Here is a 24,707-nt window from a genome sequence, read left to right as displayed (position 1 = left end):
GAGCCCACACAATTGTGTAGGTGAGACATGACTACTTTTAAAAAATTTTCTTTTCCTCTCTAAACGTCGTACTTTTACATAGGGGGATTAGGGGCATAATGAGCACACGGGGCGAAATGGGCACCCCTCTTTTCTACGAAAGTACGCATTTTGTAACATCATATGGCATGCGAAACACTGCTGTAGGTACTATAGTATCAATTTATCAAAAAATGAGTGATCTCTACTTTTAAAACACGGAGTTATATTAAAAAATTTAACTAGGTTCTCAGACGCTGAAAAAATTATAATTTTGGTGCACTACCAAATAAGCTTTTACGATCATTTAAATATCTTAATCTATCAAGTGCACACTGCAACATAATGTATGCATTGTATCTCAAATTTCACCTTCATTGAAGTTTTGATTTTATACTATAATTAGTGGAAAAACCCATTTTTACTTAAACTACTTGACTGGAGGCGAAATGGGCACCCTTAGGTGGGGTGAAACGAGCACTGTGTCGCATTAACTAACCTGTCAGTTTCTTTGTTTATCGCGTCTATGCTTGTTTACAGTGATGGTATGAATATGCCAAGAGAATCCAGAAGACATAATTGGTTAAAAAAGGTCTTGCAAGCGACCTTGACCACTATAAGGCGAGACGGAATATCCACAAAATAAGTCGCCAAGTTCCACGGCATTCTGCGGCAGGCGTTAGCTCGGTATGTGAGGCCATACGAAAGGGCAATCTCTGGGCAAGAGGTGGACCAAATTGATTCCTTCAAAACTGTCAAAACTTCAAATCAGAATCCTCGTATACTAGCTGGCAGAGGGAAACGGAAAAGCATATGTCTTCAACACTAAAATACAGCTAGCCTTAGCGTCATCCGAAACATTCTTTGTGTGCTCCAGAGGCAACCTCCGCGGCTCAATTGGCTTCAAGCACGTGACACGTTTTATGTTTGTGTATGTATGGGTGTGTATGTGTATGTGTTTATGTGTATGTATGTGTGTATGTATGTGTATATGCATGTGTGTGAGTGTGTGTGTATGTGTTTGGTTGTTGTACTTATATACACCCTTCAAGCATGTGTTTATAAGGGTGCTCATTATGCCCCAGGGGGTGCTCATTTTGCCCCACACACTGACCGATTTTTAGTTTTTGAAGCATAAGTTTAAATTGCAATTTTCGTCATCAAATCAATTATTTTTCAATTTGTCAACCGTATGCCTTTAATTATCGTTAGTGAATGTATGTTTTGCAATGACGACCCTTTAAAAATTCAGTCATTTTGGGTGCTTAAATCAGCCAACAAGTTAGAGTGCTCATTATGCCCCTAATACCCCTATATGGCACCAATCTCTTGTGTAAACATCGTATCTCGTAGAAAAAAATAGAAAAAAGCTGAAAATAAGTTTTATTTTGTGCTAGGATTAATTATTGTCTGGATGGTAAATGGTTGAATAATGCGCTCCAGAACTGCCACGAAGTTCCACAGCCTCTTGGAAACTAGGGTCGTATGCGGACAGAGAAGCGGATAAGTGCCCCCTCTCTGAGTGAGGGTAAACTCTCCGCCTGCAAGACGGTTCTTGTAGGAGGTAAGTCTATTAAAAAAGCAGTGGGTCCAAAGCCGCTAAAGGCACAAACAGAATACTGCGTCAACGCGTCCGTCGGCGTCATTCTGACAGTTTCCCCATGGGTTTACTGTCAAATTGACGCTGACGGATGCGTTGACGCAGCATTCTGTTTGGGCCTTAAGGGAGGATGGTTTTAATAGCTGTTATCCATGGCTATTATGTAAAAAACTTGAATGGATAAACCCCTAAACCAAGGTGTGACGCGACCCGTGCCGAGGAATGAATGATGGAGGGGGTTCCATAAATTCTTTCGCCGCAACGGAGCCTGTGGAGTACCAGGGCACCCTCCACAGTAATTTGCCCTTGCTGCATCAAGCGGGTCACTGATGCAGTGGTCAATTTGTTACCGTGCATGCTCTCTCTGCCGAAAACAAAGAAACGAATGAGGTGGAGAGGAAAGGTTCAGTCCTCGTCTATCCTCAACACGCCGACTCGTAGTAAGTCGACAAACGAAGATGTGGCTCCAACTCTCTACTCACGGGTCGAGATTCACTCTTTCTGATCTCTGACTGTGTGCTAGCGGGTGGGCTGAAACAAAAGGAGAGCCGAACAGTTATGGCGACTAGGATGGCTGTACAATCGCTCAAATAATCTAAAAATATATTACGTCGAGTATGAGGGTTACTCAAAAGTTGCTGAGTCTCAATAAGAAAAATCCCAATATGCTTAATATATAAATATGTAACGTTGAGGATGAGAGTTACTCAAAAGTCGCTGAGTCTCAATAAGAGAGATCTCAGCAAGCTTACCAGTCTTGCGATAGGACATTGTCCGAGTAAATATCATCTTCGGAATCTCGGTTTGGTACAAGATGATATTTTACCTCGGAACACTTGCTCTGCAATCGTGGAATACAAATAGTACGCAGACTGCAGTATCTCAAAAAGGGGAGATCTGGTTGGCATCGCCGATCATAACCTAGTCATCCCTGATTAGTACATGTCTCGCTCCAGCTACCAGCCTGTCACTTCCTCAATAAGTGATAGGTAAGCGTATAATAAAATAATAAAACGGGGCATACCACAATAGTTCAAAATACTGGACGCAGTGGTCAGAGTACCCAACAGAGGTGGGAATTATTGTCTAGTCTTCAAAATCTTGTGAAAACAGCAAAAAAAATTATCTGTCGTATTTTCTTATTGGATCCGTATTACGAAATTGCTTGGATAAAAAATTATTGGTAATGAGTATTACTAATTGATGTAATTAAAAATTTACGGGAAATAACTTTTACAACTTACTTATGCACATTGTTTCTCATACCCACACAATTGTGTAGGTTCGGCCTTATTGTATACCTACTTTAACCTTTACGTTCCCGCCGGGATTTCAAAAATTAGTGTACATGCCGTTACACTTTTGGCTCTATCTTTACTATTTTTTGATCGATTTTTATACAACTTGAACCACCTTAAATTGACCTCTACTGAAAAAATATATTAGCAAATTTTGGATCCATTTTCCCGGAGATATACCAGATCGCAGTGGGATTATTTTTTCACGTCATAAGTAACAGATGAAATAAAAGGAAATCTGCTGCTGCCATCTCATTTTCGGTCGGTAAGAATGATTGCATTATACTGTAGCGCACTCGTCCATGCTACACACTACGGTACTTCCGTTTAGAGTACCACCGGAACCTAAAACTGGTCATTTATAAATTGTAAAATAATAAAGAAGTGAGGCAAATCCAAACTCTTGGATTAACATTTGGATGTTTTTGAGCCAAACTGGACATTCCGGTATATCTGTTGTATTAAGGTTGGTAAAAACTTTACTTGCAAAAAGTTGCGTGTATTTCTATAGCGAGCGACCGTTCCGCTGCTTTAGAAGCTACCCGAGTAAATGAATATAACGAAAAGATAACAAAATAATATCTGAATTAGATATAAATGGCAGAATTTGTTATATTTTTGATTAGATAAAATAATGAGGCTAACAGAATTATTACAAGTTTTGTTCTTATAACAAAATTTGTTATAAATATTGTTGTAGAGCAATTCCAGCTGAACTAACAAAACGGTTTGTCTCGATTTTTTCTGATTACAATGAAATTTTGCTAATACATTGTAATTCTTGTGAGCTGTTTGCAAACTTCTTCTCATCTGTGTTCGCCAATAAAACAGCCTCTGATCGAGATGCACAAACCGCTGCTTCACACGTTCCAGCTGATTTAGTCGACTTGAATGTGTTTGAGATTACTACCGACATGATAATAACCGTTGCAAAAAAACTGAAGCGTTCTTTCCCTGCGGGGCCGGATGGCATTCCAGCTATAGTCTTGAATCGCTGTATTGTACCGTTGGTCGTTCCTTTACGCATTATTTTTAACAAATCATTCGAACAAGCTAAATTCCCGAATATTTGGAAGGAGTCGTTTCTATTCCTAGTGTATAAAAAAGGCGACCGCCGAAATGTTAGAAACTATCGCGGAATTACTAATTTGTCTGCCGCGTCAAAATTGTTCGAAATAATTGTTAGTATGATGTTGTCTCGTACAAAAAACTACATATCTCCAGCTCAGCATGGCTTCATGCCTGGTCGTTCCGTTTGTACAAATTTAATGGAGGTTACCTCTACCTGTATTTCGCAAATAGAGAATAAGAAGCAAGTGGACGTAAAGCAGCTTTTGATCGAATTGACCATACATCATGCAATATTATTGCATAAACTTCTTCGACTTGGTGCATCTCAACAATTAGTGCAATGGCTTAGCTCGTACTTGCGTGACAGGGTATTGCGCGTGAAGCTTGGCTCGTGTATCTCTGCGCAATTCACCAATACCTCAGGTGTTCCGCAAGGTAGCAATATGGGACCAATGCTTTTTTCACTGTTTTTCAACGACGTTACGTTACTATTGGATATCGGATGCAGACTTGTGTACGCTGACGACTTGAAACTGTTCTACCTGTTGGAAAAACTGACGATTGTTGCCGCCTGCAAGCGTTACTTGATACATTTGTTGATTGGTGTAAACGAAACTGGCTCACACTAAGTGTGGCAAAATGTGAGGTGATAAGTTTCTACCGCATTAAAAACCCGATTGTTTTCAACTATCAGATTGAGGGGTCTGAGCTGCGCAGAGTAGACTACGTTAGTGACCTTGGTGTGTTACTTGATACTAAACTAACATTCGACCTGCACCGTGAAACGATAATTTCGAAGGCAATGCGTCAGCTCGGCTTTATTTCGAAAATTGGTCAGAACTTCAACGATCCTCATTGCCTAAAATCGTTATATTGTGCTCTGGTTCGACCGCTGCTTGAAAATTGTAGTATAGTTTGGTGTCCTCAGTAATTAACATGGATCCTGCGCATTGAACGAGTGCAAAGAAAATTCATCCGGCTTACCTTGCTAAATCTGCCTTGGCGCAATCCCGAGAACCTCCCGCCATGCTCAGATCGATGCTGTTTACTTGATCTTGACTCATTACACTACCGACGAAGAACCCAGCAGGCTGAATTCGTAGCTAAAGTCATCCATGGTGAAATCGATTCTCCCAGGCTTTTGTCACTACTGGATTTTCGTGCTTCACAACGGACTCTGTGTTCTATTGGCCTACTACAAGTTCCATTCCATCGTACTGTTTTTGGATATAATGAACCAGTTACCGCATGTATTAGAACCTTTTTGAAAGTTGAAGAGTTATTTGAGTTCGATGAGCCTTCGCATAAATTTTTGCAGAAGATAAAAGCCTCTAATCTGTTATAGTAGTTAGACTTCATGTAGACATTAGTCAGATGAATTACAAATATAAATAAATAAATAAATAAAATAAGTAGTTTTCAAGATAGAATTTTTTGAAAAAAATAATCTCATTTCTAAATACGCCCTTTTCAATAGTTACTCTTGACAAAAAATATTTTTCATGGTAAATGAATCCGAGCATGGTCTTTTTTTCGTAGATTTTTGCATGGAAATTAACAACGTATATATTAAAAGCAAGAATAGATTTGGTTTTCATGTTTAAACTTAAAATAAAAATGCCTTAAATCCATACTTTTTTTGCTCGATTAAAAAATTCTCTTTGTGTTTTTTCGCCCCCCCCCCCTTCAGTGGCCCAACTCCGGAGGGACAAAAACTTTTTAAAATATTTGTAATGACCTTAATCTATACATATATCAAAATGAAACAGAGTTCTTAAGTCTTTGATTTCTGACCAGTTTTCACTTGATTTCAAACGAACTGCACTGGTACTTTTTTGCGTCTTTTTGCCAATATCACCGTTTTTAGAGTTTATTATTTATTATTTATTATTTATTATTACAATAATTTATCTGAACAATGTTCTTAATAAATGGATTAGCGTCAAATTCATATAATACTAGATCTCCTAAGTTTCGTCACAAATTGCTGTATAGTTTCATTAAAATCGAAAATTTCGTCAGTTAATTCAAAAGTCTTAATGCAGGCGGTAATGGATTCTTGATAACCAAACAACGTACGATGATAATTGGTTTGTAACAGGCCAGTAGTGCGAAGGGCACGTTGTGAAGCACGAAAATTTATGCGAAACAAAAGCGTCGGCGAGTCAATGTCACCATTCATCAGTTTCGCAATAAAAATAGCCTGATGCAGTTTCCGACGGCGGCAGTAGGCGGCAACGGTCTGGATACGGTGGTAGATTAACAGGATCGCGCCAAGGAAGCTCACGTAGCGCAAGTCGGACAAATCTTTTCTGGATACGTTCAATCCGCAAATTCCAAGACAACTGGTGAGGGAACCAAACCAAATTGCAGTTTTCCAGAATTGGACGATCCAAAGAGCAATAAAGAGCTTTCAGGCAGTGTGAATCCTTAAAGTCACGGGAAATTTTTGAGATAAAACCAAGTTGACGTGCGGCTTTTGATATCAGAGTGGCATGGTGTAAGTGAAAAGTGAGCTTAGAGTCAAGAACAACACCGAGATCAGTTACAGAGTCGACTCTCTTTAGCTTCAGTCCGTCCACATGATAGTCAAACAATATTGGGTTTAAAATACGGTGAAACGTTATAACTTCACATTTGGCAATGCTGATCACGAGCCAGTTCCTCCGACACCAGCCAACGAAATCATTTATCAAAGTTTGCAGACGACGACAATCTTCCGTGTTTCGAACTCCTAAATACAATTTTAGATCATCAGCGTATACCAACTTGCAGCCAGAAGGTAGTAACAGCGTGACGTCGTTGAAGTACAGCATGAATAACAAGGGGCCCATGTTACTTCCTTGCGGCACTCCCGAACTATTGGTAAACTGCGAAGATATACATGCACCGACTTTAACGCGTAAGGTTCTTCCACGTAGGTATGAACTTGACCATTCAGCGAATCGGCAAGAAGCTCCAAGTCGCGAAATTTTACGCAGAAGTATACCGTGATCGATACGATCGAAGGCGGCTTTTAGATCAGTGTAAATGACATCAATTTGTGCTTTCTGTTCCATTTTCGAGATACACGATGAAGTAAACTCCAGTAAATTGGTACATACAGAGCGACCTGGCACAAATCCATGTTGGGAATTAGAGATGTAATTCTTCGTCCGGGAAAGAATGACGCCGCTAACTATAATCTCAAATAGTTTAGAGCCAGCCGATAGGCTAGTGATGCCACGGTAATTTCTGACGTTCTGCCGGTCCCCAGATTTAAACACCGGAAACATAAAAGACTGCTTACATATTTCGGGGAATTTTCCTTGTGCAAGTGACTTGTTCAAAATTAGACACAGTGGGTCTGCCAGCGCATTAGCATATTTATTAAAAACGACAGCAGGTATTCCATCGGGATCCGCCGAGTATGATCCTTTTAGTTTCTTTGCAGCTGCCAAAAACATGTCGGTGGTTACTTCAAAAACAGTCAAGTCAACTAAACTGGCTGGCACATCCGCTGCTGCAATCTCGGCTTCTGATTCGGAAGCAATTCGATCGGCAAAAACAGAAGCAAAAAATTGTGCAAAAAGTTCGCACGAATCCGACTCTGATGTCGCCTCAGTACCGTCCAAACAGCCATTTAAAGGTACCGAAGAGCATTTCCTTTTGGAATTGACGAAGTTCCAAAAATTTTTTGGATTCTTACGAAGGTCGGTCTGTACGCGTAAGATTTAAGACGTAAGATTTATACAGTGCACTATTCAGGCGACGGTAATCATCACTATGACGTTTGAAGCTCTGCCTCGTTGCAGTGTTTTTCAATTGACGATATTTGCGCTGAGAATTGTTATTTAGCCGCTTTAGTTCACGCAAACGAACGGTACTCCACGCAGGTGAATTGCGACGCTTCAAAAAAGGCAGATTCAAATTTAACCACTGCTCGATGATGTCGCAGAAGGTCGCAGTCATGTCGCTAACATCAGAGTAATCGTGCAAGATTCCCCAATCATAGCTCGATAAGTAATCCCTCAAAGCAACGAAATCAATCTTACGATAATTTAACGATCTTTTCTCGTTATCGTTACCTACACGAGCAAAAGCAGCGCTGTTATTACGGGCAGTAGGTACTGTTATGGTAAGAGGCGGATGGTGAGGATCGACAGGTAGGAGCGGAATGATGCTGCCTTCAACCAATGATCGGTGGTCGGGAGAGCAGAACACCAAATCCAGCGTGCGTCCTAAGTGATTTGTTTGGAAATTGATTTGATTTAAGTTGAAAAAATCCATACTGTCTCTCAACGCCGCACCGGCTGCTGGGAGATGAGCAGAAGCAGCCACCGAATTTACATCCCATACAAGTCGTGGTTGATTAAAATCACCACAAATCAGCAAAACGTCCTTATCTGCACATTTACTAAGCAGCTCGCCAACAGTATCTCAACGACATCGATATTTTGGCTCCGATTTGGTGGTATATACACGCCGCACAGCAGAATAGTCGTTCCTCTAACAGTAACCCTCACAGAAATTTGCTCCAGGTTTTTCCCATTCACAGTCTCGATAATTGCGCTAGGGTGGCACTGCGCAACCGCAATCAACACTCCACCAAAGCTGGATTTGTCGCTATTGCAGGGATTATGATCGCAACGAAAAACGTTGAATGATGAACCAAAAAGTTGCAACGAGTTAATTCGGTCATCTAAGCCGGTTTCCGTTAAGATGATGATGTCTAGATTGCACTCACAGGTTGACAAGAAGAGCTCGTCGATTTTTGTCCGTAGGCCGCGCACGTTCTGATAGGCTATCCGGATTCCATTTTCATAGGTGACGTCATGCTGCAATACGGTATCATTCAATGCAGGAAGAATAAAACTGTCAGACAAATACTCGCCTCTGGCGGAAACCCGAAGGTTTCCACCGTCCACAGAAGTACGCAGTGTATTTAAAACATTTGGTCTGTCCTCGGCTGACGGGGTGAGTTTTTTGGATGGTTAATAAACTCGCAAAACATCAATCCTGCAGGCCATGAAGAGGGATCCAGTGCTAACTCTTTCAGCGCAGGGTTTAAACCAACTTTATACGAAATAAACGACAAGCTGCTAACATCTTTATCCTTCGGTACAAGCCGTATAACTTCTATTGCATCTGACACATCCAAGCAATGAGAGACAATTTTTTGTACGTCACTGTTCTGTTGATTTATCAGTTGATAATTAGACTCAAATTGTTACTCGGGATTAGAAATTTGTGGTACGATTTAGGAATATCTTGGTTTGTCAAGAAGACAGCTTTATGTTGCATGATTAAGATTAAGCAAATCTTTAGCATTATACATTTACCCCCTTTTTCAAATGGCGTAGTAACGCAGCCGTTTTCTAGTTGCTATAAATTAAAAAAAAATCGCTTGAAGATTTCTGTGGCAATAGCAGATTGAAACAATTAAAATCGCTAACATTTGGAATTTGGACAAATTATAGGTTTGAACAAAATTTGACCACATTGACATTTTGTGGTATTTTTTGATTGACTTGCAGAATATGTACCTTTTTTTGTCTAGTACAATGTCGATGGTTCCTCCTGCTGAAGAAGATGATATAGTCTAAGGGCTTTCCCGGTTATTAATTCGATATCCAGTGAAATTCTTTTTTGAGCGTCTTCGATCCATATCAGCAAAGCCTTTTCCATTTTACATAAAATCAGGTCACGCACGTATGATGCCCTCGATTTACTACAATCGCGGCTATTTGCGACTGCGGATCGAATTAGGTCCTCGTTTCGTTTTACGGATCGAACAGTTGATTCACTTAATAAAAAGACCCTGGCAACTGCGGCAGGTGTCTTTCCAGCTCTGATGCTATCGAGAAGCTGTATTTTGATTTCGAGGCTTCGCGATTTTCTTGGTTTCTTTACAGTGTTGGGATCCATCGTATCAGTGGCACTAAAAATATATAAAATAATATGGGCTCCATCATTCAAACTGCTTAGACCCAATTTTATTTTCCTTATACCACAGTACCAAAGAATTCAGCGACCGGTTAGTAATTTTTTCCAGGTTATTTTTCGCAACGGCGGCGGCGATCGGACTCCTAGAGCGATGATAACGAACCACAGCAGACAATTAGTGCTTTAGTTCCAGGTTTCAGTCAGAAAACTTTCAAAAGTTTAACTTCCAGAAGGTGGTAATCGACGCAAAACAACCACAAAATTTTCCAGCGCAAAAACTACACACGTGAGTGACTTCAATTACGTAGTCGTGCTAACGTAAGAACTAGAATGACTCTTAAATGCCTTGGACACTTTACTTTTTGTTCTTACAATATATAAAAATTACCTTTTTGCCGACCGGTTTCGGGTAAGTAGTAGTTTAAGAGACACGTGAGTGAACAGAAGAAAATTCTAATAAAAAAACAGAAGGGTTGTGTACAAGACACGACCGCATATATAGGTGACGCAAGACTACGTAAGTCTCTTTGTAGTGATAGTGGCATGTATTCATGCTTGTAACCATTCGATTCTTCATGTATACATGCTATATGCAACATATATACATGCTACATGCGTTGTATGTAACATTTATCAAAGTAGTAACATTGCATACGTTCAATTCTCAAAAGATTGTGCATTTGAAAACAATTTAACAAAATCAAGAACACAAACTATTACTTTCCTGCTGCCTTACTGAAATTAAAGATTGTTTTTATAATCCATGGTTTCCCACGTTGAAGGGATTATACCAATTCAATGTTATTTTATCAACAGCACTTCTTTTCACTACACTTCTAATGAAACGGCAAGCATGCGTATTCATACAGAGCCGTATTATAACCGAACAGTACAGCTGTAGCACATTTTTCCAACACAGATATCAAGTTCGCCGAGGTTTAATCGTCCCGCAGTAAAGAATTTGCGATATGTTGGGACAACGGTCTTGTGTCATTTTTTCTGGCACACTTCCCTAACACAGACATCAAATTAGACTAGGTTTAATCGCGTTCGTAAGAAATCTGTAGGCACGAGGGGGCTTTGTTACTCTCTCTGGCGTGCTTCCCAAGCAAGGACATCAAAATGGTCTAGGTTGAACCGCGGTGTTAAGAAATCTCGTTGAAATGAGGGAGCTTTGTCATTTGTTTTGGATTACTTCCCAAGCACAGATATCAAATTGGTATAGGTTCAGATCATCGTAAAGAATCTTCCAACCAATCACGAAGCGAGAATTCTGGTAAAACATAGGTTCATTATTTTCAATTTTTCAATAAATCAACATCAAGAATCCATACTTTTCTTCATTTGGGTCAATTCTTAGAAGATTCTCGGATCGATTGGTGTAAGAATATTGAAAATCGATCGGAAAGCCGCTGAGCTATTAGCGCTCAAAACCTATCATTTTTCATGACGCTCGCGTTTTTCGATTTTTTGGAATGACACCCTATCTCAAAACTTGCCGTAAGACGTACTCCTACGTCAAAAGACTGTTACCAGTTTTGATCGCCGAATCGTTCGGACTTCCACTTCTGTTCTGTGGTACCATTCTTACTTGCATTGCTGCTTCGTTTTGTGCTGTTTACTTATAGATATTCCTTACAGATCAGTTGCATACACAAAATCAAGCTAGGCACGCTGGCACCGTGTTGTTGGTGTGGCGTTACGATCACAGCACATTCGTAAAGCATTTTGCCCAAGAACACGTGATGGTAATCATCGCACTCAAGTTGCAGCGATTCTAAAGAAGGGAATGTATCCTTGTGGAATTATAACGTCTTGGGTAGGTACTTTTTGTGGCCCTTTGGTTAGCGGCATCGACAGGAGCCCCAAACAACCGAGTTCGATTATCAATCGAGCAGAAGTGATTTTTCGGGTTGGAGTTTTTCACTTGTTTTTTTTTAAGATATGGAGTAGAAATTTTAATTAATTTTGGTTATAAGGCTTATACAAATTTGAAAAAAAAATTTATGTCAGCCCCCCCTTCAAAAATTTTCGAAATTTGAAGGGGCGAAAAAATAAAGTGCGATAATGTGGTATGCAGATTTTTACAATTCAAGCAGATTTAAGCAGCAATAATGAATAATGTGGTAAGCAGATTTTTACAATTCAACAAGTTTACATCTCTAAATTACCCAATTCGTGCAAAGTTGAAGTAATTATCCCGTTAGTCTCGATCAACTATCCCACACCATCAATGGTTTCTGATTCCTGCTACAGGCCACAGGCGACTATTAGGCTTAACCTTTAAGTTCCAACGCCGAAATTTGGGGTGCTTGGAATTAGACTTTTGGCTCCATTTACTTTAAATTTTGTTCCATTTTAATTCAACTTGCTTCAAAAGAACCGAATTAGATTGAGGCATCAATCAACTAAACAATGTATTAGTGAAATTTGCTACCACTTTTGACAGAGATATTCCGAATTGCTGTGGGATTATATTTTGCTGTCATAGGCAGTAGATAAGATTAAAAGAGAAATACAACAAATTACACACTCTGGAACATCAGCTATCGGTGCTTTCGGGGCTTCAAATTGATCGTTTTATTCCGTAGTGTCCATGTACCTAGCCTAATTTTGGATGTAAGGGATGAAAAACTGAAAGATACAATTTTTTACCGTGCATTGGACGCATGCAGAAAGGATGTCACTGAACTGTTCGAAACTTTTCTGACTATTGTCATGTTGTGATTATTATTGGGATCAACGGTGGCCCTATCCATTACATCAAATCAAGTAATGTTAAGTTATATTGCTTTTTTATTGAGCTTTAGTACGGAAATGTACGAAAGTGGAATTAAATTGGAATAACACTTTCATTGCTAGACAGTCGAAACAGTTTATTTCTCCAAATATTTCAATAGTTCGCAAATTCCTAGAGCTTTCGGAGATATATCTAAACATTTATACTGATCTTATAACAGGACATTGTCCAAACCGCTATCATCTGAAGCTTATGGGGAAACTGCAAGGTGATATATGTCGATTCTGTGGCACAGAAAAAAAGTCTCGGAACACCTGTTATGCCGATGTCCGGAATTTTTCAATTAAAGATCAAGGTTCTTCGACGGAGGGCTGTTAGAAGCCCTGATATTTGGAAAACAACTCCCAGCGCAGTACTGCGCTTCATCCGAAGTGCAGCACCGGACTGGACAAATGCTATTAGTCAAACAATGACAATCGCTTCTGATAGATAGTGGTGCGTTTGCATCCTTAATATATCAAAGATAAACACGTTATTGTTGAGAACCAGCATCAGCTGAGGAATGGGCTGATATTCATATGACTAAAAGGTTGACCAAGAAACAAGCGGTTTCAAACATGAATGGTGTCAGAGATTTTTTTTTCCTAAAAAATGTCAGTAGCATAGCACATGCGTTCCAAGTAAAAAAATTTTAGGGACGTAAATTGCCATTTTTACGAGAAGATTAGATTCCGATACTATTTCGTGGTTACCGAGTTCTGAACTAGATTTGGATTATTCTAAAATACAAGGTAACTAACCGAGTGACATGCAAGTAAAAAACAAAATTCAAATGAAGGTCAAGTTACACATTTATGGCTCTCCAAGGTGATCCTCTAGCACTCCACTATTTTCAAGTTGATTCATCTCTGCCAGAATACTTACTTTATGTGCTTGGATCAAAAAATTTTGAAAGTTGTTCTGGTTTGAACTAAAATTTAAGTACTGTACAACTGTTTTGTATTGAACTTTTATTAATCTGGAAAAATATAGAATGGTTTCTTCTCCTTTGTTTAGTTATTGAAGGTTTGATGTTATTTTTTTTTCTTAACCCCCCACCCCCCCTTTAACAATATTTCGATACCAGGACATACACTTTTTCCAAATTTGTAAAAGCCTAAATGGATTATTCACTGTGATAAATAACACAGTTTTGTGTTCCTACTACCACTTTTTTGGTAGTAGGAACACAAGACTTCGAATCTAATTACACGTAAATTCATTTAACCCTCAATTGATCAACCGGGTACACCTGTACCCTTTTCATATTCCATACTCCGATTTCGGCATGTTCTTTTTGAAATGATGTCTAAGGGCTTCTGTTCCTCGTTATTTAGACGAATTTGGATAAAACCACTCATTTATTTAAAAACATGTTGAAAAAAAATTTTGAGTTTTGGACCGTCAAAGTCTAATATCCCGAATTTGATCAACCGGGTACAGGTCTACCCACTTAGCAATTCCACGATAAAGAGTGCTCCGATTTAGTTGAAACTTTGTGTATTTGTTCCTTTTCTTAAAATTTTATATCTTCATTTTTAATTTTGCGCTTAGGGTACCCCCTAGTGAGTTAGAATGGCCCTAAAAATAATTGAGACTATTTTTTAAAAAATTTGTATCTCCAAAACAAAAAAACCTGATTTAATCCACCTATTGGTGAAAGGAACCTTTGTTATACGGTCTTACTTGCTATTTGAGATAGAAATCGACACGTCTTCGGAACATATTTCATCTATTAGTTAACGTTGCATTGTGCGTTGGTTTACATAAAAATTTTGGAAATTGAATAAGCTTACAAAATTTGAACAAAATAGAAGCACTTACAATTTTTTTTTACATTTGATGGGGCTTTGTTGGTTCGCCCCAAAATTTTGATAGTACCTTTTCTCATGAAATTGCTGAGTAAGTTGTTACTAATGTGGGTAAGTGCAAGTAAAAGTAAGTTGTAAGAAGAAATATTATTCTTTAACATATACATTGCGTAGTAAAGGTCTAGTTTATAGGTTTTTGAACTATGCATAACTATGCATCAATAAAGTTTTCTTGAAAAACTTTCGTCAATTTTTATTAACCTTCGGTTACTCACGCTGTTGTATTCTGAACAACATGTGTAGGTTTTTGAATGCCATATTTACCAATCGTTGTTTAACTAACGTATATTCTTCAAAAACTTGTTATGAGCAAAATGCCTGAATTATTCAATGCAATAATACTTTAAATTGTTAGGAAAATAGGTCAGCATAAACCGTCAGGTGAGGTGTACCGCTATTGGCCCCAACTGGAATTTTTTCACGTTACTTCATATGGAAAAATGGTGTCTGTATGTAGCAAAACTATCAGCAAATGTAAAATGTTTAAAATGTATCCGTCGGTTGGTAGTCGAGTAATTCGGGGTTAAAATCAGTATATTTTTATAATCAAAGTTCTACAGTTCCTAAACAAGCAAACATAGAGGTATACTATTTTCAGCAAAGTTGTGTATTTTTACTATTTGTATAACTTTGTAACACCTGAAAAAGTCATACAACAATTACAAAAAGAGCTAAAATAGAAAAACTGATTTTACAAATACCGAAACAATAAATAAGATTTCTCTGTCTTCGCTGAAGAGATAGAAGGTTACTGTCTTCAGCAAAATTTCTTGTAATAATAGGCTCTAAAACGTTGCATAACACATCAATGTGTTATATTGAAACTGAAGAAAAATAATTTTTTTTTCACTTTTAGGGGGATTAATCCAAATTTAAATTCTACCAGATGATAGAGCATTCAATTTCAAGAAACTCTTCCAAAGGTTCGATAAACTTAAAACCAAGTTTTCCTAGTCAGAACTCTAGTGCGCACGTTTTCTTTGGTTTTGGGCTATTGTGCGCGCGAGTAACTGTGTTGCAAAAGTTGGCGCGAGCGTTCGAGGATTAATATCTTTTGACCGGTAAAACCAATTCTTATGAAATTTTGCATATATATTCGTAGTGTCAAAACCTCTCGTTTGATATTAAAATAATTGAAATTAGGTAAATTATCTTGGTTAAAATTATTATAAATTATTGTTAATTTTGATGTGGTGTATACGATTGCTCATAACTTTCAAATTAAACGTCCAATCCAAAAACCATTCAATAATGATCTATCCGGCTATATTACCTGCCAAATAAAACTAATAGCGCATAAATCGGTTTGGCCATCTCTGAGAAACAGGCGATCATTTGAACCTTATCAAAAATGGTTTTTTAAGGCTAACTTTTAAACTACTTGTTCGTTTCCAATAAAACTTGGTAAAAAGTTTAGTAACAGCAAGAGCTTTCGTTTGGTACTAAGATCGTTGAAATTGGTTGCGTAGTTCAGGAGAAACGCGTGTCACGTAGTTTTCACATTTTTGCTTATAACTTTTAAACGAAACGTCGGACCGCAAAGCAATTCAATAGTGATATACTAGACAATAATACCTTTCAAACAAAAGTAAAAACGATCAAATCGGCTCAGCCATCTTCGAGAAACAGGCGATAGAAAATGAGCTGCACACACACACACATACACACATACACACATACACACACACAGACATTGCTCAGTTCGTCGAGCTCTATCAATTGGTATATGTGATTCGGCCCTACGGGCCTCGGATCGATTTCGTGTTTTTCGACCAATTTCTAAACCTTTGTTATATAGTATAACAAAGGTAAAAAGATACGTTTCTAAAATTTTGATATGTTATGTAAAAAGACTTTCAGAAAAAAATATAAAAACTAGAATGTTTTAAGTATTACAACATGAAAACACTAAAATTCAATGATTTTAAAAGTAAACAAATTTGGGTTTCGATTCAATATTTTTCACAGAAAACTCATGTAGGCTACAATTTTTCTTAAAAGCTCGTCATCATATCTTTCATTTGCCATCAAAATCATTAAAATCGGTCAAGTGAATCAAAAGTTATGAATTTTTAAAAAAAGGTCTCATGGCAAGGGTGATGATTTTTGAACCACCCTAAGTCACAAGGGGAATCCCTAAGCGTCAAATATAAAATATAGGTCATAAATTTTCGAAAAACGAACAAACATGCAAAATTTGAGCTAAATCGGAGCACTTTTTGTCGTGAAATTGCTAAGTGTACACTGGGAATACGATTTTTAGCACAACGATAAGTTTCGATGATATTGAATGATATAGTGCATTACATCTGTTCTTTTTGCAAACGCAACCATATTTACTTCCAGATTTCTTTTATTTCCATTTGCTTGATTAGTTCTCGAGTTATGAGGAAATTTGTATTTTGTTTGTATAGGAGCCCCCCTTTTAAAGTGGGGTGGGGTTCTAATTCACCATAGAAAATATTCATGCCCTAAAAAACTTTCACATGCCAAATTTGGTTCCATTTGCTTGATTAATTCTCGAGTTATGAGGAAATTTGCATTTCATTTGTATAGGAGCCCCCCTTCCTAAAGTGGGGAGGGGTCCCAATTCATCATACAAAAAAATTTTGTCTCCAAAAACACCCACGTGCCAAATTTTGTTCCATTTGCTTGATTAGTTCTCGAGTTATGAGGAAATTTGTATTTCGTTTGTATAGGAGCCCCCCCTCTTAAAGTGGGGAGGGGTCCTTATTTACCATAGAAAATATTCTTGCCCTCGAAAACATTCACATGCCAAATTTTGTTCCATTTGCTTGATTAGTTCTTCAGTTATGAGGAAATTTATATTTCATGTGTATAGGATCCCCCCCTCCAAAAACGGGGAGGGGTCCCAATTCATCATAGACAAAATTTTTGTCTCCCAAAACACTCACATGCCAAATTTGGCTCCATTTGCTTAATTACTTCTCGAGCTATGAGGAAAATTGTGTTTCTTTGGTACAGGAGCCCCCCCCCCCTCTTAAAGTGGGGAGGGGTCGTGAAAATGGATGATATAGATTGTGATAAATATTTATGCGTATTATGTAAGAAAGAGGAAACTGACGTTAATAAATTAGTAACATGTGCATACTGTTTCCAAAGTGCGCACTTTCAGTGCAAGAAAATTATCGGGAATGCAATCCGTCGGGCCAGAGAGAATATGTACTTTTGCTCATCCAGTTGCGCTGACATTTACAAACGAATCTTTGATATGCAAAATAACAAATCATCCATAGTTGGACAAGTTACAGCTGAACTGAAGACAATTGTATCTGCAGAGTTACGAGCGGTTAGAGAAGAAGTAAAATCAGTTACCACTGCGATAGAATCGTCTCAAGAATTTTTGTCGTCAAACACCATTGTGGCTGATTTTAAAGAATTAAAAGCTGAAAATAAAAGTCTAAAGAAAGAAGTAAATGAACTCAAAACGTCCCTTGCATCTGTCTCGGGAGTAGTACAAAAACTCGAAGCGAACGCCGATAAAATAAATGAAAAATCGGTAACGAAAAATGCAATATTCCTCGGTATACCGGCGAGTCCAGAAGAAAACATAAATGAAGTAATTAACAGTTTTATGTCATAAACAGGAATTCAACCTTCTCGCGACTCAATTGTATCTGTTGGTAGAATGTACGCGACTAGTAAAACAAATAATGCTTTGATACCGATTAGAGTTATGTTCCAAAATAGTAACGTGAAAGATCTGGTACTTGCCAGGAAGAAAGAAATAGGTAAAATAACTTCAAATATGATTGACCCTAAGTTGCTTATGAATGGAAGACCAACCAATATTGCAATTCGTGATGAACTGACACCTCTTGCTGTTGAATTACTGAAAGACCTCCGGGAATCTCAAGTGCTATTAAATATACAATACGTATGGTCGGGAAGAGGAGGTGTTGTTCTGGCGAAGAAGGATGAAAAATCTAAATCGGATGTTATTCGGAACAGAGATGATTTAAATTTTTCAATAACACGCTACAAGAATTTACTACCAAATGCTTCTTCTCCTGAACAACCGTCTCCTCCACTCAAGAGGAAGAAAAATGGAAATGCGTTGTAAACAGTTAATTACGATTATAATAACCAAAATTATGTTGAATCACCTAAAAGCTTGCGTATTTTGCAATGGAACATTAGGGGAATGAACGAAATGGGAAAGTTTGATAATATATCACAGTGCTTAGATCAAATTGTCACACCAATTGATGTTGTCATTGTAAGTGAGACATGGGTTAAGGAGCAGAATTGTCTTCTCTACAATATCCCCGGATCTCCTGTAGAGAATCTTCCAATGGTGGCGGCCGTCTATGTGAATAAAAATCTAAAACACAGAGTTGCAGTCAATGGTAAACGGATTACATCACATTCAGATTGAATTAAATATCAATAGTCACTTATTTGATATTCATGGAGTTTATCGGCCTCCTTCATTCGACTCTCATAACTTTTTCGATATAATAGAGAATTGGTTTCAGTCAGTCTGTAATAATCGTTCGTTTTTCCTTGCGGGAGACGTCAATATACCAGTGAATTCTCTTGGCAATAACGTTGTGGTCACATATAAGAGGCTACTTGAGTCGTATGGACTGATACGTGCTAATACATTCAGTACCCGCCCGAGCAGTGACAATATTCTGGATCATTTAGTATGTAAAATTGAAGATGCTTCGCGTGTACGTAATGATACTATTTTTACCGATGTAAGTGATCATTTCCAAATTGTGTCCGCAGTAAATCTTGTCACAAACAAAGAAGCTTTATTAGTAGTTAAAACTCTAGTCAATCGTGTCAACCTGTCCAATGAATTCAATAGGTATATCAATGGCATAGGCCCAATAATTGATGTAGACCAATCTTTGCGAGAAATTATTGGAAAGTATAATACTCTTCTTGAACATAATACAAAAAGATTCACAAAGCATATTCCTATGAAAGATGATCGTTGTCCGTGGATGTCTTATGATTTATGGTTTCTAATTAGAATCAAACAAAATTACCTAAAAAAAGTGAAAAGAAACCCTAATGACTTACGCCTGAAAGAAATGTTAAAACATGTCAGCAAGAAAGTAGAATTAGGTAAAAAAAACCTGATTTAATCCACCTATTGGTGAAAGGAACCTTTGTTATACGGTCTTACTTGCTATTTGAGATAGAAATCGACACGTCTTCGGAACATATTTCATCTATTAGTTAACGTTGCATTGTGCGTTGGTTTACATAAAAATTTTGGAAATTGAATAAGCTTACAAAATTTGAACAAAATAGAAGCACTTACAATTTTTTTTTTACATTTGATGGGGCTTTCAACCGTTGGTTGGTTCGCCCCAAAATTTTGATAGTACCTTTTCTCATGAAATTGCTGAGTAAGTTGTTACTAATGTGGGTAAGTGCAAGTAAAAGTAAGTTGTAAGAAGAAATATTATTCTTTAACATGTACATTGCGTAGTAAAGGTCTAGTTTATAGGTTTTTGAACTATGCATAACTATGCATCAATAAAGTTTTCTTGAAAAACTTTCGTCAATTTTTATTAACCTTCGGTTACTCACGCTGTTGTATTCTGAACAACATGTGTAGGTTTTTGAATGCCATATTTACCAATCGTTGTTTAACTAACGTATATTCTTCAAAAACTTGTTATGAGCAAAATGCCTGAATTATTCAATGCAATAATACTTTAAATTGTTAGGAAAATAGGTCAGCATAAACCGTCAGGTGAGGTGTACCGCTATTGGCCCCAACTGGAATTTTTTCACGTTACTTCATATGGAAAAATGGTGTCTGTATGTAGCAAAACTATCAGCAAATGTAAAATGTTTAAAATGTATCCGTCGGTTGGTAGTCGAGTAATTCGGGGTTAAAATCAGTATATTTTTATAATCAAAGTTCTACAGTTCCTAAACAAGCAAACATAGAGGTATACTATTTTCAGCAAAGTTGTGTATTTTTACTATTTGTATAACTTTGTAACACCTGAAAAAGTCATACAACAATTACAAAAAGAGCTAAAATAGAAAAACTGATTTTACAAATACCGAAACAATAAATAAGATTTCTCTGTCTTCGCTGAAGAGATAGAAGGTTACTGTCTTCAGCAAAATTTCTTGTAATAATAGGCTCTAAAACGTTGCAGAACACATCAATGTGTTATATTGAAACTGAAGAAAAATAATTTTTTTTTCACTTTTAGGGGGATTAATCCAAATTTAAATTCTACCAGATGATAGAGCATTCAATTTCAAGAAACTCTTCCAAAGGTTCGATAAACTTAAAACCAAGTTTTCCTAGTCAGAACTCTAGTGCGCACGTTTTCTTTGGTTTTGGGCTATTGTGCGCGCGAGTAACTGTGTTGCAAAAGTTGGCGCGAGCGTTCGAGGATTAATATCTTTTGACCGGTAAAACCAATTCTTATGAAATTTTGCATATATATTCGTAGTGTCAAAACCTCTCGTTTGATATTAAAATAATTGAAATTAGGTAAATTATCTTGGTTAAAATTATTATAAATTATTGTTAATTTTGATGTGGTGTATACGATTGCTCATAACTTTCAAATTAAACGTCCAATCCAAAAACCATTCAATAATGATCTATCCGGCTATATTACCTGCCAAATAAAACTAATAGCGCATAAATCGGTTTGGCCATCTCTGAGAAACAGGCGATCATTTGAACCTTATCAAAAATGGTTTTTTAAGGCTAACTTTTAAACTACTTGTTCGTTTTCAATAAAACTTGGTAAAAAGTTTAGTAACAGCAAGAGCTTTCGTTTGGTACTAAGATCGTTGAAATTGGTTGCGTAGTTCAGGAGAAACGCGTGTCACGTAGTTTTCACATTTTTGCTTATAACTTTTAAACGAAACGTCGGACCGCAAAGCAATTCAATAGTGATATACTAGACAATAATACCTTTCAAACAAAAGTAAAAGCGATCAAATCGGCTCAGCCATCTTCGAGAAACAGGCGATAGAAAATGAGCTGCACACACACATACACACATACACACATACACACATACACACACACACAGACATTGCTCAGTTCGTCGAGCTCTATCAATTGGTATATGTGATTCGGCCCTACGGGCCTCGGATCAGTTTCGTGTTTTTCGATCAATTTCTAAACCTTTGTTATATAGTACTAGCTGACCCGACAAACTTCGTATTGCCACAAATTAACCTGCGTTGTACATAAATCATGAATCTCGGATGATCTTTGTCACAATCTCGAGTTTTGCAAGCCCCCCCGTGGGCGGCGCTTCCGACGGCGGGTCACCGGCAAAACTCGCGACCGTCTCGTCCTGAATGATCTAGTGTTACTATAGATAGTTTTTGTGGTCTTGTATTGACTAATGTTTTATGGAAGAGTCTCGAATTTCTCGAGTTCGATTAGTTTTTGAGTTTCGCAAAAATTTCTGTTTTATTTGTATGAGAGTCCATATCCCCCTACCACAGGGGTGAGAGGTGTCTAACTATCGTAAAATAAATTCAAGACTCCAAAATCTCCCACATGCCAAATTTGGTTCCATTTGCTTGATTAGTTCTCAAGTTATAAGGAAATTTGAATTTCATTTGTATGGGAGCTCCCCTCTTAAAAGGGGAAGGGGTCGTAATTCGCCATAGAAAAAATTTCTGCCATCTAAAACTCCCACATGCCAAATTTGGTTCCATTTGATTGATTAGTTCTCGAGATAAGAGGAAATTTGCATTTCATTTGTATGGAAGCCCACCCTCTTAAAGGGGAGATGGGCCATAACTCGCTTTCTAAAGAAGAGAGGGGTCGCAATTCACCATAGAAAAAAATCTTGCGTCCAAAACCACTTACATGTCAAATTTGGTTCCATTTGCTTGATTAGTTCTCGAGTTATGAGGAAATTTGAATTTCATTTGTATAGGAGCCCCCCCTCCTAAAGTGGGTAGGGGTCCCAATTCATCATAGAAAAAATTTTTGTCTCCAAAAACACCCACATGCCAAATTTGGTTCCATTTGCTTAATTACTTCTCGAGTTATGAGGAAAATTGTGTTTCTTTGGTACAGGAGCCCCCCTCTTAAAGTGGGGAGGGGTCCTTATTTACTATAGAAAATATTCTTGCCCTCGAAAACCTTCACATGCCAAATTTGGTTCCATTTGCTTGATTAGTTCTCGAGTTATGAGGAAATTTGTATGGAAGCCTCCCCTTTTCTAAGAGGAGAGGAGTTATAATTCCCCTTATAAAGAGGGGAGGGGTCTCAATTTACCATAGAATAAATTCTTGTCACCGAAAACACCCACATGCCAAATTTTGTTCTATTTGCTTGATTAGTTGTCGAGTTATGCAGAAATTTGTGTTTCATTTGTATGGGAGCCCCCCCCTCTTAGTGAGGGGAGGGGTTTCTAACCATCACTAAAACCTTTACTGGCCCCAAAAAACCTCTACATGCATATTTTCATGCCGATTGGTTCAGTAGTTTTCGATTCTATAAGGAACATACGGACAGACAGACAGACAGACAGACAGACAGACAGACAGACAGACAGACAGACAGACAGACAGACAGACAGACAGACAGACAGACAGACAGACAGACAGACAGACAGACAGACAGACAGACAGACAGACAGACAGACAGACAGACAGACAGACAGACAGACAGACAGACAGACAGACAGACAGACAGACAGACAGACAGACAGACAGACAGACAGACAGACAGACAGACAGACAGACAGACAGACAGACAGACAGACAGACAGACAGACAGACAGACAGACAGACAGACAGACAGACAGACAGACAGACAGACAGACAGACAGACAGACAGACAGACAGACAGACAGACAGACAGACAGACAGACAGACAGACAGACAGACAGACAGACAGACAGACAGACAGACAGACAGACAGACAGACAGACAGACAGACAGACAGACAGACAGACAGACAGACAGACAGACAGACAGACAGACAGACAGACAGACAGACAGACAGACAGACAGACAGACAGACAGACAGACAGACAGACAGACAGACAGACAGACAGACAGACAGACAGACAGACAGACAGACAGACAGACAGACAGACAGACAGACAGACAGACAGACAGACAGACAGACAGACAGACAGACAGACAGACAGACAGACAGACAGACAGACAGACAGACAGACAGACAGACAGACAGACAGACAGACAGACAGACAGACAGACAGACAGACAGACAGACAGACAGACAGACAGACAGACAGACAGACAGACAGACAGACAGACAGACAGACAGACAGACAGACAGACAGACAGACAGACAGACAGACAGACAGACAGACAGACAGACAGACAGACAGACAGACAGACAGACAGACAGACAGACAGACAGACAGACAGACAGACAGACAGACAGACAGACAGACAGACAGACAGACAGACAGACAGACAGACAGACAGACAGACAGACAGACAGACAGACAGACAGACAGACAGACAGACAGACAGACAGACAGACAGACAGACAGACAGACAGACAGACAGACAGACAGACAGACAGACAGACAGACAGACAGACAGACAGACAGACAGACAGACAGACAGACAGACAGACAGACAGAAATCCTTCTTTATAGGTATAGATAGATAACAAAGGTAAAAAGTTGCAAAAAACGGTATTATGACAATCTTCTCAGTGCTACCAGTCCCGACCAGTCCGACCAGTCCGACCAGTCCGACCATAAATTTACTGTTTGGAAGTCAAAGCAAAAAAAGATATAATGTTAATATCCGAAGGTTTGAGAGCAAAAAATGATATTGAAACCTGTGAAATTTTTAATAGGTACTTCACATCAATTGGGCAGAAGTTAGCTGATGATATTCCCAAGCCATCTAATCTAAATCCGTACAGCAACATTCGACATGTGAATAATTCAATCTTCTTACGACCTGCGACTGTTAATGAGGTAGTTTTACTTTTTAATGGTCTTAATGTTAAAAAAAGCTATGGACCGGATAACATTCCAGTTCACGCAATTAAAACCAACCCTTTGCAGTTCGCAAAAATTCTCTGTGAAATGTTATAATTTCTTCAGGAACTTATATTGAAAATTGCTAAAGTTATTCCAATTCCTAAATCTGGTGACCTGTGTACTCCAAGT

The 24,707-nt window shown here is 38.3% G+C and overlaps 1 protein-coding gene across 1 annotated transcript in view; it reads right to left on the bottom strand.

Moving 5' to 3' along the window:
* LOC128739191 (synapsin) overlaps nucleotides 1–24,707 on the bottom strand; it is a 216,885-nt gene that overhangs the window by 121,447 nt on the left and 70,731 nt on the right. The gene's annotated exons all lie outside the window — the stretch shown is intronic.

Source organism: Sabethes cyaneus, chromosome 1 (genome assembly GCF_943734655.1).
Source record: "Sabethes cyaneus chromosome 1, idSabCyanKW18_F2, whole genome shotgun sequence".
Lineage (NCBI taxonomy): Eukaryota > Metazoa > Arthropoda > Insecta > Diptera > Culicidae > Sabethes > Sabethes cyaneus.
Note: the sequence above shows the minus strand (reverse complement) of the source record. Positions and strands in the feature narration are given on the sequence as shown.